We start from the raw sequence: 6,000 nt of genomic DNA, 5'->3' as shown, positions 1-6,000 counted from the left end.
TTCCTAGATGCCTACTAGCAATATATTGCACACAACATCCCATGTGTTTCCCGGCACAATCTCATTCCACAGATCATCTTACATAAATATTTTTGTGTGAAAATCACAGTTTCAATATTGGGTGTCACCATTTTTCATTGACTCACACCATTTCCTTGGAGCTAGTAAGATAGTAGTCCAAGGTCCTTTTGGGGACTGCAAGAAATATAGAACACTTCACAAATTTGTGTGTCACCCATGTGCAGGGATCATGCTGATCTTCTCTATATTGTTTCAATTTTAGTGGATGTGCTGCCATCTATTTTTTTTTTAGAAGGAGTCATGCTTTTATTGCTCAGGCTGGAGTACAATGGCACGATCTCAGCTCACTGCAACCTCCACCTCCCGGGTTCAAGTGAATCTCCTGCCTCAGCCTCCCGAGTAGCTGGAATTACAGGTGCCCACCACCATGCTTGGCTAATTTTTGTATTTTTAGTAGAGACAGTGTTTTGCCATGTTGGCCAAGCTGGTCTCAAACTCCTGACCTCATGATCCACCCACCTCGGCCTCCCAAATTCCTGGGATTACAGGCGTGAGCCACTGTGCCCAGCCACAGACTTCTACTTTCATACATGGATACTGATGAGTCATGGATGAGGCTTAGCTCTGTTAAATCTAACTTACTTGAGATTTCGTGAATTCTTTCGAATGGCTTCATTGTGAGGTAGAATTTTAAAATATTTTTAAAACTCAAGATACAAACACAAGTAGTTTGGGAGATTTTTACTTTTACGGAAAACAGATCACTTGAGGGAAGAACCACTACTCTGGGGAAGCAGAATATTGGTCCTTCCAGAATAATATGGGACCCTCCACTACCTACAAAATAGTGCCACACAGAATCTAAAGGGGCCAAGGGCATAGATCTGGTAGGAAAGAAGAAAGGAACCTCTGATTTCTTCCTGTAACATTATTTAGACCTCACAGTTTCAAACTATTCCAAGGGATTCAGAGGATAATTTACCTTGAAGGTCCAGGACAAGTCCAAGCTAAGACGTGGGTTTCATATCAGGTTTTGAGTGTGAGAAGAAGGGTCACTATGAGTGTGGCTAAAGCTAGGAGGCCCAACTGTCAGAGCAGGCGTACAGGCACTTTGGAAATAATGGCTGAGAATATCTATGTGAACTAAAACAAAAGGTAATAACTTTGAAGTCTATATGTGAATCACCAGGAAGACTGAGGGATCCAGATAAGTGAGGTCATCCTGGTAGCAAAGGTCAATTGTTAACAGACTGAAGAAGCAGTTTCAATGGCAACGATGCAGCAACAGAATCAGAGGGAACAACACAATGATTAGAAGGGTCTTTTCTCCCCCCTCATCCTGACTGTAAAAGAAGACTGTCTTCCTTGGACTTAGGGAACCCCTTAAGTTCCTTTAAAAATTCAAGGAGAAGGGTATAGAGGATAGCGCCCAGAGGCAGTACTAAATTTTTTGCTAAAGTGGACGTTTTAAGACCCAAATTACTAATTACAAAAATTTAAAATGTGACACTATGTTTATCCCATGCATTGGGATTATACTTGGGATCAAATAGACAACATTGGTATCTGTAGGGATAAATGTGTTAAAAGCCCTAAAATAAAGAATCCTGGACCCGCTGCTCCTTCTAACTAGTCTAGCTTTTTGCCTGATTTCTGGCTGATGAAGTGAATTAACTCACTGCCCTTCAAAAACTACTTGAGCCAAGCTATGAAATCTCACCTAGACTTTACATGTACAAACATAGATTAAAAATATTAACAACAGCGTAATCTTCTGCAGTCATTCCACAAATACTTGAGTAAATATGTCAATATTTTTCTGAAGAAGAATGCTATCCCTGATGATCCATGACATACTGCAAGCATGAGGGCTGTGCTAAACAGAGAGAGAACTTCATTCTTAGAAACTTTACAAACTTAATACGTGCCTGTCAGTGTAGAATTAAACATTTACATGAACTAACAAACATAAGCATCCTGGGTGCTCAAGTGTTCATCTTTGTAAATAACCACAAAGGCTTAAAGGAAGGGACAAAAAAAATTCATGTCCCACTGGGGTATGGCATAGTAGAAGTGATTAACATAAAGTCCTTTGATGGGCAAAAGACTATGCTCAGGTCACTCATCTACAGGAGGCAAAGATTTAAGTGAAGAATTATCCATTTCTTCTCTAGTCTGATATATTGTAATTCAAAATCAGTTAGGAGTCAGATAAATAAGAGCAATCTGCAGGCTGAAAACAATAATGTAAAGAATAATGATATTAGTAGTAGTTGTTCAGTTAATGATACTGATAAGCATGTGTGAAGAACTGAATTAAATGCTGTATACACATAATCTAATTTCCACACAATCACCCCTGAAAGAAATATTATTATCCTCATTTTCATATAGGAAAGCATACTTGGTACTAAGTAATGTATGCAAGGTCACCCCTAACAAATGAAGAAGCTAGAAATTAAAACCTGTCTTTTGTGAATCTAAGGCCTCTTTTCTATCACTCACCTACAGCTTATCTTCATTAAATAAAAAGTTAATTTAATTAAACATATCTTTCTTCCCTCTACACATACCGATTACAAATTAAAAAATTAAAATATACCATAAGTTAAAAAGAAATAAAATGATGAATTCACAGTGGTGGTAACAATTAATAGTCACTTAGGGATAACCTAACATTAATATTTTTCAAATAAATCACCTTAAAGCAAACAGTCATCCAAAACACAAAATAATTTTCAATTCCTATTTATGATTCATATTACATTTTATAGAAAAAGTATATAAAAAGCAGAAGGTAGAGAAATACTATAAATACTTAATAATTCAATATTGAATCAATAAGCAAACTGAAAGTTAAAGTTCATATTTTATAAAACTAATACAAAACCCTTTACTAATAGAAGATAATGTGACCAAAAACATCAGATTGCAAATAACATCAGCCAATATAATAAGAGAATATAAATCCTATCATATACATATGTTCTTTATGTTGCCCAGTCCAAGTAATTGCTTTTCTACCTAACTGGTGACTTGTTTTGATATTTTCCACTATAATCCAATAAATATAAGCTAATCTGCTGATTAATTTAATATTTCCAACTTGAATGTTACGACTCTAGAACAACACTCACTTTAAAAAAATGACTAAACCTTTATCAACTGCATTTACATTTGCATTTTTTGTTAGTAAAAATTATACCATTTGCTGTCTTCTTTTAGTTATGGCAAGTAAAAGTGGTATGAGGCCATCCTGTAAAATGGCAAAAACAATTTATAATTCATAAAATTACATATTTGTCAGCTGAGCTGAATACCTTATATAAGGTCTTATGAACTTAAACACATAAAATAGAAAGCAAATAAAATCTGTCCCTTCCTTCTCACTCCTCTGTGCTTTCCCATGCACTCCTCCTCCACTTGAAAACATCCGGCCTCTGACTCACATTAACTCTGGTCAGCTCCAAAAATGATTTGAAACAGTCACTGGTTTCAATAATCTTTGTTTCTAGCACAGCATTTCACATGGTATATTGTAATAATTTTACTGATTTCTATCTAAACCAACAGATTCTTGAGGGCAGCTGCTGTATCTTTTATCTGTTTATCCTCAAACCCTATGACATCGTAGTAAATACTTTAAGTATTTTTATTAAATTAATGATCTAAATTATTACCTCTAGAGTAGTACTTCTTAAACTATATTCCAAAGAATATTTACTTTGCCAGAATTTAAAGACTGTACCGGAATAGGAAGATCCTATGATCATCTATGTTTGAGAAATATTATAAAACTGTGAATTATATGTCCAGTATTCAAGAAATGTCTTGAACTTTGCCTAATCCTTATTTGACAATAGGTTTTGTGGCAATATTAACATTTGAGGAATTAAAGTTTCAGGATTACAGTTTTTAAAGCTTTCCAATAAAGGTAGAGTTTTCCTCCAAGTGATACAAACTCACTTGATTATTTTCTATCAATGGGCCCAGGATCCCAGCTGCCAAAGTCAGGTGCTCCTGCTCCAAGTAGGTCACTAAGGAAATGGGCTCTAAATTAGAAGAGATAGGCTTCAAATGAATTTTGATTGCTTATTATTAAATGGTCCATTGGGTTTCTCCTATTACAGGGTCACAGAATTTTAGCTGTTACAAAGTTCAGTATGAAATTTTATTCTCAATTATAATGATATTTATAATCCTAGGACCCTAATGCAAATCTACTTCTTAAAATGCATTAATCCATTTTTATTCTGGTTTCCATTTTCATTGCTATTTAAAATTATTTTTTATTTTTGGCAAAATATCAGAAATACAAATGCAATGGCTTATCAATACAATTTCTAGCTGAACTATATGGGTTATTTTAGCATAATAAAAGCCACTAAATCACTTCCATTTTCAGAGACAATGCTGAGGAGAAAGATAAAATGTGTTCTGCAATATGCATAACCTATCCAAATATAACCATAATTAACCTAAAAAGGCCTATAGGCATTCCAATGTGATTATTATTTATGGTATATATAAAGAAAAATCATTATTTAGAAAACAACTTCTAAATTCTAAAAGTCAAACCCATTATTAAGGAATTAATACAAAATATAGGCTATATATTATAAATAACTATCAACTGTCTTGAAAACCTTGAAATCTTTACCAAAATATACTATATGACAGGAGTTGTTAACTAAAATATTTACAGAGGCAAAGGGTATGACCTGAGTAAGTCCCTAGGTGGGCACAACGGCAAACTGGAGACCACAGACTTTGCGTGAAGCTACAGCCTCTTCATAGCACACCAAACAGTAATATGGGCTCAAGGGAAACCAGATTCCACTATTTAAGAGGAGCCTGAAATACAGATTTTTGCAGGTCTCCTAAATTTTACACGTTGGCTTAATTTATGCAGGCCAACTTTGCTTTCCTGTGTTGTTGTACACTACTTAGAAAGAAAAAAAATACTTCAGTCAAAAAAAAAATTGAAAACAAAAGTTTTACCTATAACAAATTCAAATATGTACCATAAATGCATAAAAGAAAGCCATACTCTCTAATACTTTTTTAAAGATATTAGTATTTAAGGTAAAATCTTAGACCGTTATTTCAAATTATTTTTATTCAGGGATTGCTTAAGCTTCCAAATAGGAAAAACTGACCCTTACATATGTCAGTGTTAAAACAAGTGGATTTCAAATATTTTGAAAATAACATTGGTTGCTCTACATTGTTTTTCACTTCGATGTTTGTCTTGTGTGAAAACAGTTTTGCTACCATTGACATATTCTCATTATAGACAGCATATGGAGAGCAGTGTTGCCATAGACATCGGTAATATTTGGATCAGCACCAAGGTCTAGCAGAATAGTTTCACATCTTCTTGGCATGTTATAGCCTGTCAGTATTAGAACAAGAAATAAATTGTAAATTGTAGGAAATTAAAATAAGTATTCCACAGGTTTCACAAACTAGTTATATTTCAATGAGACAAATTCATTTTTATTCTATGTATTTAAGCCAAATCCATCTCATGCTGAAAGAACTGGCTACTATATACCTTCGTTAGAGGTGTCTTGTTTTCACTGTCACGGATGTTAAGCTGGCATTTTCTGTGCACCAGAAAAGTTACCACTTCTGGGCAGCCATTGGCACAGGCCAAATGTGGAGCCATCCTACGAAATTGAGAAGACATTGGGAGAAGTTTAGTCCACTATCTCAAAACATACAATGATTCACGTAATTGCAAACAACAAATAGCATGCTATTCCTCTGCTTTCAAAACAAATATTAATTTCCTCCTGAAAAGGGACAATATTTATTAGCTGTTATTATTCACTGCATCAATGAAAGAGTGACCTATTTGGATAGAAAGAGCTTGGCCTCTCGTTTAGTTGACCTTGCACTTGAATACTATTTTAAGATCTTTCGCTTGCTAGATATTCTAATTATTACTACTACTTAATAAAGACAACATTTTAA

At 34.5% G+C, this 6,000-nt stretch overlaps 1 long non-coding RNA gene and 1 pseudogene across 3 annotated transcripts in view; both read right to left on the bottom strand.

The window, feature by feature from the left end:
* Positions 1-200: 200 nt before the first annotated feature.
* Positions 201-299, bottom strand: LOC117981594 (U6 spliceosomal RNA; annotated as a pseudogene).
* A 4,815-nt stretch (positions 300-5,114) lies between these two features.
* Positions 5,115-6,000, bottom strand: part of LOC117981407 (uncharacterized) — a 41,915-nt gene continuing 41,029 nt past the window's right edge. For all 3 annotated transcript variants that reach the window (XR_010112939.1, XR_004672913.3, XR_004672912.3), the window contains 2 exons: positions 5,579-5,693; positions 5,115-5,416 (listed from right to left, as the gene is read on the bottom strand). This is a non-coding gene — a long non-coding RNA (uncharacterized LOC117981407). The remainder of the gene's footprint in view (positions 5,417-5,578; positions 5,694-6,000) is intronic.

This window comes from Pan paniscus, chromosome 7, assembly GCF_029289425.2.
Source record: "Pan paniscus chromosome 7, NHGRI_mPanPan1-v2.0_pri, whole genome shotgun sequence".
Taxonomy (NCBI): domain Eukaryota; kingdom Metazoa; phylum Chordata; class Mammalia; order Primates; family Hominidae; genus Pan; species Pan paniscus.
Note: the sequence above shows the minus strand (reverse complement) of the source record. Positions and strands in the feature narration are given on the sequence as shown.